We start from the raw sequence: 14,836 nt of genomic DNA on the forward strand, positions 1-14,836 counted from the left end.
AGGGGCTGGGAATTATGCTTTCAAACAAAGCGTTAATTCCATAAACATTTATAGACTACTTTTGATTCTCACTGTATTACGGGACAAAGTGCGTCCCTTATTAGCTCAATACGGGACGTGTACTTTTGTTTCTAAATACGGGACGATTCCGTATTTTAAGGGACGGTTGGCAACCCTAGACCGCAGTCATATGAATATGATGTGTAAATTGATCTATTCTTGTACATCCACGCCGTAGCGGCCCAATTCTTCACCCCAGTGAAGAGGTGATCATTTTCTCTTCGTTTTAATAAATTAAGCTGTTTGGTCTTTGTTCCACACAACATATCACCAATTCCACGAAATCTAAATAAGCTGTATGTAAGAAGCAACACAGGACCCACCATACAAGCTGGTTTACGGTTATTTAAATTAAAAAAAAAAACATGTCTATGCAGATGCCTGAAGATTAACAACACAACCGCTATAACAGTTTAGCTTTTGTGCAACCAGATTTTCATATACTTACATTTGAAAGTGTTTTCCTCTCCCACTTTGACCACCATCGTTATCAGAAACAAATCTCCTCTATGACCCGCAATGAATCCTGGGATATAGTGGGACACGAAGGATACATCGGACCCATCCTTACAATTCGGGGCAAAGTAGGACGCATTTGTCACCACGTTTTGAGTAATCTTTGAATTCGGACAGCCTTTGTCGCGTCACTGTGACGTCATTACCTCCAAATACGGCATTTTAAGCATCCTTCCTCTGAATTCGGACACAACTAATACTTGCAGCTCAGAATCTAGCACAAAAAGATGTAAACACAGAGTTCCAACAGCGTGTCCATGTACGGGCCGTCGGGTGAGAAAGCCGAGAAAGAGAAAGCTAATTCTGATTGGTCGGGTCTGCTCTGTGTTTACGTCTTTGTGTGGAATCCGTGTACCTGCTCTCATTTGCTGTTTGGTTGTTGTTGAAATGGTTTTGTGAGCTTTAATCTGAGAATCTGCCGTTTCTGGCAAAACAGTTATATTTATAAATCAATTCAGGATTTAATGAATCGATTTCGCTTTATTCAAGCTACTCACCTCCCTCTTCCACCTGCATTTCAAATTGACCATGGCCAATCAGAGAGGTCCTGCCCCTGACTATCTCTAATTTGTTTAGTCCACCATAGAGGCATAATGTGTGTCTGTTGTTGACTACATGGAGAGTTGCATTTGTGTCCAAATTTGTCGCACTCTAGAGCCCTGCCATGGACCCAAAATTTCAACGTTTTGGTCCCCGAGCCACTTAGTTATCACTAAGGGGGGGGGGGCGGTATGAAAAGGAAAAGACAAAACAAAAAAAACAATGCTTGGACACTGCTAGCACGGGGCGCCTCCACAAACGCAAATCAGGAGATGAAGCATCGCTGAATATGTTTCCAAACCAACTTCATTCTAAGCCAAAGACCAAAGACTAGAAAATATGTTGACGCATATCTTCCCTTTGGCTTCACCTGCACAAGTGCCAAGGTAGGTCTCCCTGCAGGATTGGTTTTCCCTTCGTCGGGAGCAGCGCTGGGCTCTTCAAATCACGGACAAACAGTATCCCACATTCTTGAGTTTTAGTTCACAAACACTTGTTGTAATAACTAACTACTCCTGACATTTTGGAGATGTTAGCTCTTTATACAGTAAAGTTACAGTGGGATACAAATGATATCAGGCTGATCCTGCCACCATTTATTCCCCCGGTTCAAATCACAGACAAACAGCATCCAACAGTTGTTTATGTTGTTGAACCTACCCATATGGAAAAGAAATAGTAAAAACTTATATGTGATTACTCATGAAAGTGGCCACTTTCTCATTACTTCCATACAAGTTTCACACAAGACAGATACAAACTTTATAAGATTTATATATATCTTTTCCATATGGGTATTTTGCAGAGGGATTGAAAAATGTATTGATAGCAATGTTGAAAATTATTACACAGGGAAAAAAACAACTACATGTAAAATAATTACATCGTGACGCCTCTGCCTTTGTAAATGGAGAGACAGTAGCTGCATGTGTGTATGTAAGTAGGGATGGGTATTGTTTAGGTTTTATCCGATACCGGTGCCAAACCGGTACTTTTGAAACGGTGCCGGTGCTTAAACGGTGCTCAAACCGGTGCTTAAAGAATGGAGAACACAAAATTGGTCCAAAAACCTCTCATATTCAGCTGGTTTTTTGTAAAAAGATAACAATGTTAGCCTTTTCTGCAGCTGTGGGGCATATATGGTATCACTCTTGGCTGGAAGCAGTGCTTAAACAATGGAAAAAACAGAAACTTTGTCCAAAAACCTCTCATGTTTAGCTGTTTCCCTATTTTTCTTTGGTCATTTTAGCCTTTTTGGCCAGGGTGAAGGGAGTATCTGCCATCAAACAAGAAGACAGCCGAATGTAACTACGAAGGTGTTTGCTAGTTCACCTTACATGCATTAATTTTATAACGTGGTTAGCCTACTCAACGTAAATTACTCACGAACAACATTAAGCTACTCACGCAGAGAAGAACGGCTGCTGCTGCCGTCATCATCCTCATCATTTCTGCTACACTGGCAGGGCTAGGGGCCAGGACTCTCCTCTTCGGGTTTTTGGGGGATGTTGCTAACTCCGGGTCCGATAACAGGCACCACACCCGCAGTAGATGCGCTCGGTGTGAGGTCTTGCAGCAAGCTATCAAATACGGTGCATTTTTCGGCGCGGAGGGGGGGCGCGAACATTTTTCTTGTAAAACAAAAGCAGGCCCAGCAAAAAAAGTTTGGGAACCACCGTGCTATGCTATCCTGCAATAGGTGTAGGCTGCTGGGGGGATTCCCATGATGCATTGTGTTTCTTCTTCAGTCACCTTTCTCACTCACTATGTGTTAATAGATTTCTCTGCACTGAATCATACCTGTTATTTATCTCTGGCTGTATTCCACAGCAGCACAGCAAAGGACCACTGGGTCAGACCTGCTTGCTATGTGGGCAGTTATCTATGACACAAAGTTCACAAACTGCTGTGTTTACTATTTACTACAGCTGAGCACTTGATCATCCAAAGTTAAAACTTATTGCTACTGTTACATATCCTCCTGAGGACCAAGGAAAAAATGTCTTTCACTTTAACACTTGTCTACTACAGAGGACACAATGAATAGGCTGGGTTTCAGGAGGACATAATCATGACTACGATGACCTGGATGACTGAGAACCTTCACAGACATAATCATGAAAAATGACAGTTATTCTGATTTTCCAGCTTTGCTTTGAAAATCATCACAGGCTACTTATTCCTGGTATCACTCAGGTATTTCCAGGTAAAGGTGGAGCCTGACAATATTATGGGTATAGGAGGAAGTAAAGTTGAGTGCAGGTGGATGTTTTAGTGAAAACGAAGTCTGAGACACAGTGAGTAATAGAATTTTTTCTCTCAGTTTAAAATGTCATTTCAAATGTTTATGTCCTGCTCTGTGCATGTAATCACTAGATCAACAATAAGCTCTCATCTTGTTTGAATCCGAGTTGTATTTGCTGTTAAACATTTCTGATCTTTGGAGATTTTTAAAACCCATCTGAGGGATTAAGGAAGCATAGTCTTAAACAGAAGCCCCAGGTACACCATCAGCCTGTTCATGTGTCTAACTGCTTTTCCCCACTCAATAACATGCCTGCAGGGGATCAAACCCCAGTAATCGGTGATTCTGTTCTGAGACATGTGAAGCTAGAGACACCAGCAACCATAGCCAATTGTCTTCCAGGGGCCAGAGCAAAACTGAGGGAAATTTAAAACTGCTGGCTAAACACAAATGGAAATTCCATAAAACTGTAATTCACATTGGCAGTAATGACACCTGGTTACATCAATCAGAGGTCATTAAAATCAATATTGAATCGATGTGTAAATTTGTCAAAACAAACTATGTAGTTTTCTCTGGTGTCCTCCCCAATCGGACCAGGAGTGACATCTTTATGACATGTTTAGCCGCATGTTCTCCTTAAATTGCTAACTGTCTGAGTGGTGTCCAAAAAATGATGTGAGCTTTATAGACAATTGGGGAACTTTAAAACAGAGTTAAAAGGGAGTTTTTCCTTTGCACTGTTGCCAAAATGCTTGCTCATAGGGGGTCATATGATTGTTGGGGTTTTCTCAGTTGTTTTATTGTAAGGTCTGGTTTAAAATATAAATTCCCTTAAGAGAGATGTTGTTGTGATTTGGCGCTGTATAAATTAATTAGAACTGAATTTAAGTCAACTGAAATTTAAATTGAATTGAATTTGTAAGTAATTATGCTTTCTCCTGACTTTAACTCAGTAAGGGTCCACTGCAGTCTTCCCATATGGAAAATATATATATAAATCTTATAAAGTTTGTATCTGTCTTGTGTGAAACTTGTATGAAAAGCATACAAGAGTGAAAACAGATATAAGATCCCTTGAAAAATTATACAATGAAACTTGTATGTTTTGGATACTTACTAAAACAATATTTGAAAGTAATGAGAAAGTGGCCACTTTCATGAGTAAATCATGTAAGTTTTTACTATTTCTTTTCCATATGGGTTTGGTTGGCTGTCTATAACAAATTCTGTATTAGTCACATTTCCTGCACAAAACCACTTTGGTCACCTGTGTTAAACTAAAAATAACACGTACGTGCAAAGGTAGGGAGGAGCAGTAAGAAACAAAGTCAACTAACATTTTTTTTCACCTGAATGTGACCTCACTCACCCCATCCTGAAAGGTTGATATCAACCTGAGTGTTGATACGGTTATCTATGACACAAAGTTCACAAACTGCTGTGTTTATTATTTAATAGAGCTGAGCACTTTATCATCCAAAATAAAAACTTATTGCTGCTGTTACATATCCTCCTGCGGACTGTGGGAAAAAAATCTTTTACTTTAACACTTGTGTTTATTAACCCTTCTAACAAAATCCACAAACATTTTCCTTGCATTATCATGTTGTTTATTACAAATGTTATTTATCGCATTTGATAGATTGGGTGTTTTTGGCAACTTTTTGTTAATAACAGTGTTAATTTTTGACAATGAAAGAGTTTTGTCCATAACATTTTGAAATTACCATTTTTTTTCTCTCAGAAACTCATGTATCACATATGATACAAATGGCATTAAAGGGTTAAGGATGTGCCTGCTCACACGCTAGCTCCTGCGGCCATTGGTATAAAGAACATTTAGCAAGTGCAAAAGCACACATCCTTGAGGAGAGCCAGTGAAGTAGGAATAATACTGTCATTCACTCTCACCCTCTGAAACCTGTCTGTTAAAAAAAAATCTAAAATCCTAGAGTATTTAAAAGTAGAATGGGAGGCAGACCCTTCAGTTTTCAGGCCCTTCTTCTGTGGAACCAGCTTCCAGTTTGGATTCGGGAGACAGACACTATCTCTACTTGTAAGTTTAGGTTTAAATCTTTCATTTTTGCTAAAGCATAGAGTTAGGGCTGGATTAGGTGCAAAACTCTTTCAGTCAGTCTCATGTTGTGTTCATCCTGCCTTCCTAATAAAAACGATCTTCATCCTTCGCCAACCCCTGAGTTGTGCATTTGGGTACTCTCTTTTCCGCATTCACCCAGCGACCCCCGACAAAATGACAACTCATGTGCCGACACGCAATGATACCAGCCGAATCTGAACTGTATGAGTTGCAGCAGGCACCACTCTCCGTTTTGAGGGAGAGCTGAGGTGGAAGCCTAATGTCTCACATATGAAAACTCTCTCTCTCTCTCTCTGTTTTTCACTCGCCCGCTTTCTGTCGTGGGTGTCACTCCTAAAAACTTCCCCTTTTCCCTAAACGACCAAATGTCACATGTTGCCTTATCATTTTTTTTTTGATTGGCTGACATGGTAAACTCTAACACCAATAGGGAAGGGGTGTGTTTTCTTTTTCTTTTTTCACTTGCAAAGGGAGAGTGTTTGCTAGCGCTGTCTGTAGAAAACGCTGTTTTTACCGTCCTTCCTGCAGTAAACACCACTGTTTTGTTCAGAAAAAAACATCGCGTGTATTTTTTATCATAACTCTGGTTTTACGTGGCCCATCGACACAATTGAAAAACTGGTATATAGTTTGAAGTCCGCACTTTTGACCCAAGTTGAAATGGAGACTCTGACGTGCTGCATCTTGTAGCTGTGTCGTAGTAAATTGGTCATGTGATTTTGACGCGCCGGCACGTCCCGTGACCCCAGAAGGTTTATTAATGGCAGGACTTCTTTAATCAGTTTTGTAGGAATGGGGTCTAAAAGACACGTTGATGGTTTGGAGGAAGTAATTAATTTTGAAGTTAAATCAGAAAGATCAATTGGAGAAAAAGAGTCTACATAAATTTCAACGGTACTAAACGTAGCTGTAGATAATGTTAAATCTGTGAGATGATTATGGGTAGTGATGTGCGGATCGATACTGAAATATCGATTCCTCCGATACCAATCATTCATGTTCTAGAATCGATTCTCATATTAAAATATCGATATTTTAGTAATGTAGGGTAAATTTGTAGTTTATCATTAACAAGAACACAGTGGAAAGAAACTATACCATTTAGATTGTCTACATTGGAAGGAACTACTTCCTCTTCCGCCTTTAATAGTCATGTGCGAAATACGGCTGTATAAATGTGTTGCAGCCCCTTGGCGTGCGCACTCACAACAATGGCTGGGTGTAAATGGAGTAATGTGCGGACGTATTTTACCTCCACAAACAGCCAAGATGCGGTTTGTGATACATGTGGCAAGAAACTGAGGTGTTCTGGCAACACCATTTACCTCGTCAAACACCTCAGAGTAAATCATATCACAGAATAGGATGAGCGTATGTTGAGGCGAACTGAAGACGAGGAGAGGGACAGGTGCTGCTAGGGCGAGACAAACGTCTCTCGAGGAGTCCTTTAGTACTGCAGGCAGGCAACATGCTCAAATGGCACACAACTTCAGTTTTCTGTATGATAATTCTGCATTATTAAGTGATAAGAACAAGTAATCTGAAGTCCTGTAATCATTATGAATCTATAATTTGAGATACAATAAAAGATACAGTTAAAAAAAAGTTTTTGTACAAAGTATCGGTATCGGATCAGTATCGCCGATACCACCCTGAATTTTACTTGGTATCGGATCGGAAAGCAAATCAGTGGTATCACACATCACTGATTATGGGTAATTTATTTTCAGTATTGATTAAAATTTTATTTGTGAAGAAGTTCAAGAAATCATTACTAGTTAACACTAAAGGAATGGTTGGCTCAACGGTGCTCTGACTTTTTTTCGGGCTGGCTATAGTGCTGAAGAGGAATCTAGGATTGTTCTTATTTTCTTCAATCAGTGTTGATGATGTGGGTGGCTGTAGCTCAGGTGGCAGAGCAGATAAGCCACTAACCAGGAGATCAGGGATACTTGAGGGTGCATGGGAGTTTGCACAACCAGTCTACATGTGTTTTGTGGACTTGGAGAAGGCATTTGACCGTGTCCCTTGGGGCATCCTGTGGGAGGTGTTGCGGGAGTATGGGGTGTCTGGCCCATTGCTATGGGCCATTCAATCCCCATACAACCGTTTCAAGAGCTTGGTCCGCATAGCCGGTAATAAGTCGGAGTCGTTCCTGGTTGGTGATGGGCTCCGTCAGTGCTGCCCTTTGTCACCCATTCTGTTCATAATTTTTATGGACAGAACTTCTAGGCCAACCAAGTGGCGGAAGGCACTTAGGTGGTCTCAGGATATCATCTCTGCTTTTCACGGATGATGTGGTTCTATTGCCTTCATCGGGTGATGGCCTCCAGCTCGCACAGGAACGGTTCACAGCCGAGTGTGAAATAGCTTGAATATGGACCAGCACCTCCAAATCTGAGGCCATGGATCTCAGCTGGAAAAAGGTCAAGTGCCCACTCTGGGTCAGGGATGAGTTCCTGTCCCAAGTGGAGGAGTTTAAGTACAGTGGGATGCAAACGTTTGGGCAACCTTGTTAACAGTCATTATTTTTCTATATAAATCGTGTGTGTGTTGTTACAATAAAAAGATGTCAGTTAAATATATCATATAGGACAGCGGTCCCCAACCGGTACCGGTCCGTGAGTTGTTTGGTACCGGCCCGCGAGAGTTGGGGCTCAGGTGTGAAATGTGTGGTTTTCAGGGTTTTTATCGGTTTTCAGGGTTATTTTGTTATCGTTTTTATCGTTAACTCGGTTTTCCTGGGTCTTTTCACGTGTGTTATGAATAAATCTTCTTTTTTTCGGTACCGGTACTAGTTTTATTTTTGTTGTATTTATCCGCAACACCTTAAAGGCCGGTCCGTGAAAATAATGTCGGGCATAAACCGGTCCGTGGCGCAAAAAAGGTTGGAGACCGCTGATATAGGAGACACACACAGTGATATTTGAGAAGTGAAATGAAGTTTATTGGATTTACAGAAAGTGTCCAATAATTGTTTGGTTAATTGGTGAAGCTGATTGTAAAAACAAAGCTCTCTCTTTAATTTAACACAGGTGGTGATCGGTTGACAATGTAATTATGTTTTGAAATTAAAAAATTGACATGAGATTTTCATAAATTTTGGAAATTCTACAATTCTGTTATTAATTTAAAAATGTTGTTATCACAAAATATTTGAATTTTATTTCTGATTGTACTTATGTTTTCCTCTTATAGAGCTGCTGACGTAGGTGTGACACCAAGATGGATGATGCAGACAAGATCGTGAATAAAATCTTCTCATGGATGGATCTACAAAAGGACAGTATAGACAAGTTGAACGAGCTAGCCAGTGAGTTGGAGGAACAGCAGAAGACTATTAATGTCACTAAAGTTGTCGGGAGCTCAGTGTCTGTGGGTGGTGCAGCTGCCATGACAGTAGCAGGTGTAGTAAGTGTTTTAACAGGAGGACTGTCGATACCTTTGTTAGCTGGAACAGGAGCAGTGGCATCAGGTCTCGGTTTGGCTACTAGTGTGGGTTCTGATGTTGTTGGTGCTGTCTTATCAAGTAGGACTATGAAAGAGGCCCAAAATATTTCAAAAAGCCTTGATGATCTTACAGCAGAAATCACAGCACTCATGGAGTCCCTCTTAACAAAAGCAACAGGCAGACAGCAACGGGGTAAAAATGTTTCTCCAGAAGAATATGTGAAGGAGGCGATCTTGAGAGCAATGGCCAAACGCAAGGGTTTGATATTAAAGGAGAAGGACAGTTTAATCAAGCTGTTATCTCAGCTGCCTCTTGAGAAGATCTTTAAGAACGACGCAGAATCAGACCTCCTCAAAAAGTCAACAACGGAGGTGCCACTGCTTTCAGACTTTGTTACAGGGTTGGTCTCAGAAAAACTCATGAAAAATAAGGTCAGCAAAGCCAATTCCCTGGGTTTAAAGGCATCGACTACAGCAGTTGGAAAAGTGAGTATCAGACAGCCATTACAATGGGCGGGGTTAAGAAATACTCTAGAGCAGAGTATGTTTGTGTTTCCAGAACCACTAATCAGAGCACTAAACAACATACTCAGATGTGAACTAACATTTCAATATAAAATAATCTCAGTGCAGTAAATCCTGGAGCTCTTATTCTTAAATGCTCACTTTCAGATTGGCAGAGGGGCAGTAGGGCTTCTGTTTTCGGTTCCTGAGCTCATCGAAAACTGTAAAAATCTGAACAGCCATGAGACAGAAGCCAGTCGGTACCTGAGAGAGAAGGCTGGAGCCATACAAGAAGCTTACGAAGCCATGAAATCAGAGCTGGATGAAATTGAGTGAGTAAAATGAGAAAAATTAATTATTTCATAGAGGGTGAAGGGCTGTTCTGGAAATATTGTTAGAGGCAAATCAAGGTGCAAGATGCAATCTGAACGGCCCAGCACCGTAAATACACTGAAATAAAAACCATGCTAGTGCATCTGTAAATGTCAAATGAATTAATTTTTTTCATACAGCACTATATCACAACAACAGTCACCTCAAGGCCGTTTTTATATACCCCTACCCTCACTGAGCTGTGAGATGACATGAAAAAATTATGTTTCAACTCAAGAAGCTAACATGCAGCTATATTGCTCTTAAAAATTTAGAACCCAGTAAAATTGTTCTTGTACAGCTGTTTATTAATGGTAATTTTAGAAAACAACAAGATGACATTTAAGTAAAACCCACTACAAATTGATGTTAATTCCACATAGTTATTAATTTTGGTGCTAGTTAAGCAGTATACAGGACACAATGTCATCAAACTGTTAAACTCAGCTAAGTCCAACATTCCGGTAAAGATTTGGACCAGCTTGGCATTGCTTTAGTTCAAGGAAAGTTCATCAGGACTTGACTAACAACATACATTACATTGCAGCATCATAACTTTGTAAACATTTTATTCATACTTAGGGATTTTCAATTCAATTACATTTTATTTATACAGCGCCAAATCACAACAACAGTCACCTCAAGGCACTTGTTGAAAGGTAGACCCTACAATAATTTATAAAGTTTAAAAATCAGTGACAGCACTTTCAGAAAGACATCTATACATTTTGAGAGAAGCCAATTGAGTCTAATAACAGATAAAATGCTGTGTTGTGTTGTCATTTTTACCATCTACATGGATTTTAAAATCACTCACAATAATGATTTTATAAGCAACGTGAGCTCTGTGTGAACAAGAGTACACTCTGGAAAGTAGACTTTGATGGTGTGACTATACAGTTACTATACAGTATGGCAGCACTTCATAATGCAGCTTACCTGTTAAAATGTAATGTCCCAGTATTTACCATGTTTTCTTGTGACTTTAGGGTGTAATTATTTTTGTATTTCAAAAATACTGACTGCTTCCAAATGGTGCTTAAAATATAAGCACAGTAGAAAAAGAGAGTAACAACTGTCAGTTTTACAGGAAAGTAGAAACATATTAATATCTCAATTTAATCTTTTCAAAGTTTTGAGTAGGGATGGAATTGATAAAAATGTAGTGATTCTGAATACATTATCAATATCACTTAACAATTTGATCCCTTGTTGATTCTCATTGGGTTCACACTAAGCAGCATATCAAAGACATTACATTAATGCAAATTGCATGCTGAGTGGTCAAATGTGTGTGCATGTTGGACATAATTCTCCATGTAGGACAGTGATCGTTGTTGTTACTCAAAAAAAGTAATCACACATAGTATTACACATATTACACAGAACACTTTAAAAAAAAGTATTGCTGTATGTTACTTAATTACTCCCAGGAGAAGGTAATTTATTATAATACTCATTATGTTACTTTCTGGTTTTTCCATAAAATGACCTGAAACACATTGTTGCATAGCTACCATTTATTAATATAAATCTATTGCATTTTCATCTTTTTGTGCAATATAAAATATGTCTATATCCACGCTGTGGACTGTGACACTATTTTTCTTCACCTGTGCGTGAACTGAAATCAGCTCATTGTAGCTCAAGTGCAACTGGAACTGATAAGGAAAATCTACAGGCATGCTGACAAACAATTCCAAGGAACTGAACTACTGGAAATCATTTCTCGATTCTCATCTATAGTTCTGAATATCTTTGGGGTATTTAAGGGAAATCTTTCACTTTTAACCTTTTAGATGCACAGGATTATTAAGGGTGTGGTCTTATTGCTGTATCCTAACTTCCCCTTTATTTACTACTACTTGATACTATTTGTTAGTAGTCAAACTGTGAAAAGTGAAATTGAGTATCAACACAATAAGATGTGACAAGTTATCAACAAACAATTAAATTCTTAATAAAACTGGTGTCAATACAAATATACATGAAAAGCAAATCTAAATGTTGAGACCACTACAAGGACCTGTAATGAGTATTACTAACATTTTCTTAATGTTTGAAGCTAATTTTAATCTTAGACAAAGGCAAAGCTCACTTCTTTCTTTTTCTTTATCGTGAGTCCTACTTTTACTCGGAGTCACTGACAACATATTTATCTAGTTTTGTTCTGATTCTGGGATATACATTCTGATATGTATATCAATTTCCTCCGAAGGACAGGATCACAGAGATAAGGTATTAACAGTTAATGTCAAACATTGCCTCACAGTGAATTTCATACCTTTATGTTTTTCTTTCAGGGCAACGTGTGCGAGGTTAGCTGACACGAAGTGGAAGAAGTACAGAAAGAGAAGCTGTTTGTGTTCATGTGCTTCTTCATCACCATGATATAACCAAGGAGGGATCACTGAATCACTTCTCATGTATGAAAATATGAATGAAAACATGAATAATATTAAGCATCTGTGAGCAAGTGTTCTATAGCCAGTGTGGTCCCCACACTGGCTATAGAACATAAAGAACCTATAGCTATAGAACCAGCTTATATATATAAGCTGTGTCCCAAAACGTCGGCTGCATCCTCTGGAGGCCGCATTTGAAGGCCGATTACGTCACAGCCAGGCGACGAAGGCTGTCCCAATTCATCGACTCCTTCAAATGTGGCCGACAAATGCGTCCTTCATTTCCCCAACTTTGAAGGATGGGTCGGGTGTGTCCATTGGGGCCTACCATATCCCAGAATTCATAGCACGGCCCAGCCAAACTCCAGTTTCCAACAATGGCGGCTGCTACTAAGTTTTAAAATTACTCTTATTAATCTTTCTGGGCCACAAAATAAACTTTTAACATATTTTAAGGCGAGAAAGTAGCTGTGTAAATTACAAATATCTGCTTGGTTTATCAAGACATCGCATATTTGCAAAAGTGTGCCGATGTTTTCGGAGACGTCTGTTACCCACCCGCTCGATGGTCACTCCAGCCGGTGAGAGACCCCCGCTCTTTCGCTACTCAGGTTAAACATGATATAAGTAACTCGGATAACTTTTATTTGCTCCGGAGTAAATCGGTTTGGCTGAGATCAAAGTTATTAGATTATTAGATTAAATAAAACTTTATTAATCCATCGGGTGGGTTCCTCCGGGATTTTCACACAGCTGAATAAACGTCAAAAAGAAAACTGATTAAACAGAAGTGTGAGACGGTCGAGAATTTACACGTGTCCTGTTATATTTTAGATAGCAAGGAGCAGACGGATGAGTTTATTAAACTCCACCAAGACAGCGGTGACGCTAATCAGAAGGCTAGACCGTCCCATTTCACAGCCTCGCACTTCCGGCCTTCTCAGTCTTTGAAGGACCCAGCCCACGTAGACCACGAAGGCCGGGTCCTCCGAAGGATGCAGCCGACGTTTTGGGAAACAGGGAAATATTAAACATCTGTCTTTCTTTCATTTTGACCCCAATATAAATTAAATCTTTAAAGAAAGTGCTGTGAATGATGAGTTGCCAAGTTAGTTAGAAATATATTGTAGTATAAGTATAGTAGCCGCATTCTGCCCGTTAGCTTCAAGCTAACGGGAGGTCGAGACCTTCTACAGCCGGGAGGAACACCGCTTTCCCGGCACATCGTGCCTCGACCTCCCGGTCGGCTTTGAGCCGGCGTCCGAAGAATGCGGCTAAAAGTTTTGCGAGATCCCGAGTTTGTTTTGCGAGATCAAAAAATTAAGACGGACTTTTGCGAGATCTCGCAAAAGTCCGTCTTAATTTTTTTTTTCTCCCATGTCCCCTGCGGGGCTCCGTATAATAAAGTGGCCACAAAGTAGAAACTATAAAATTCTGTTTATATTTTTGCACTTGTGTCAGTCTGAGTGAGTCCAGTTTATCACCAGCTGCTGTTTTTTCCCTACTTTTCTTCCTCAGCAACATTGTTCATCTTTCAAAACAAACGTTACGTCTTTAATCTTCTTTTGAATCTTACAAACTTTGCAGAAGAGAAAAAAAAATGTTTCAGTTTGACCTCTAGGTGGCAGTGTTGTCTTAGTGTTGCCACCTACAGAGGACTGCAGTAACAGTGTCAATATGTTGGAGCCGTAAAATAAATATGTGTGTAACTGAAAACTGACCTTGATCAGCCGCCAGTGTTCCAGTCAAAGTGTGGGACACAAACACTATTAAAATGTTTCATTTGGATTTCAGACTTAAGTTTTCCCAAATGTTAAAAATAGAAGAAATAAAAGACATATTACGTGAAATATATACAATTTTTGACATTGTCAGAAACACCTGTCAGTTTGCACATAAGATTGTAGTCATACTGACAATAATTTAACCCTCTTATATGGTCACTTTGTGTTTTCTTTGCTAAATATGTCAATCCTCTACACATGCAGGCATAAACATCCATTAAAGATCCAGACATACATGAAATACAGGCTAAGATATATCTGTAAGACAAGTTGGAGATAATCATCATCAAGTGGTATTTGAGATGTTCCTGTGAGTTGGTTATCTATCCATCCATCCATACATACCAAAACACACACACATAATCTGGGCTTTCACTCCCTCACGTTGGACCTGTTACTGTAATCAGAGACAACATGAAGCTCTGATCGGAGAGTGTAGCTGCTACAGCTCTGCCACCACAGTCTGAAGCAGGAATAAGGTTTGACAGAGAGCTTCCTCTGTGACAGGATGATATGTTGCAGACAGCAGCGTGTGGACACACTGAGAGGCCCACTCCTGTTTTTCTCTGTTACTGACTCACAGGAACATCCCAGATGTCTCAATCCACCCGAAAGCATGAGTCACGATCAGTCACTGAGAACCACGTGACGATGATCTTTCCATCCATCTGACAAACAGGTCTCAGAATATGTTTTCAAAGCTCAATCCAGGTCTCCTTGACTTCTGTCACCACACACAGACATGGCATGTATAGTTTCAACACTCCCTCAAACCCCCATCTTCTTTTATTTGAGCCACACTGGTTCATCTAAAGCTGATCTCAATAGCTACAAAACAAATTTGACCCTGAAGAGACTT

This window comes from Pundamilia nyererei, unplaced genomic scaffold, assembly GCF_000239375.1.
Source record: "Pundamilia nyererei isolate P.nyererei 1_Seehausen unplaced genomic scaffold, PunNye1.0 scaffold00597, whole genome shotgun sequence".
In the NCBI taxonomy this organism is placed as follows: domain Eukaryota; kingdom Metazoa; phylum Chordata; class Actinopteri; order Cichliformes; family Cichlidae; genus Pundamilia; species Pundamilia nyererei.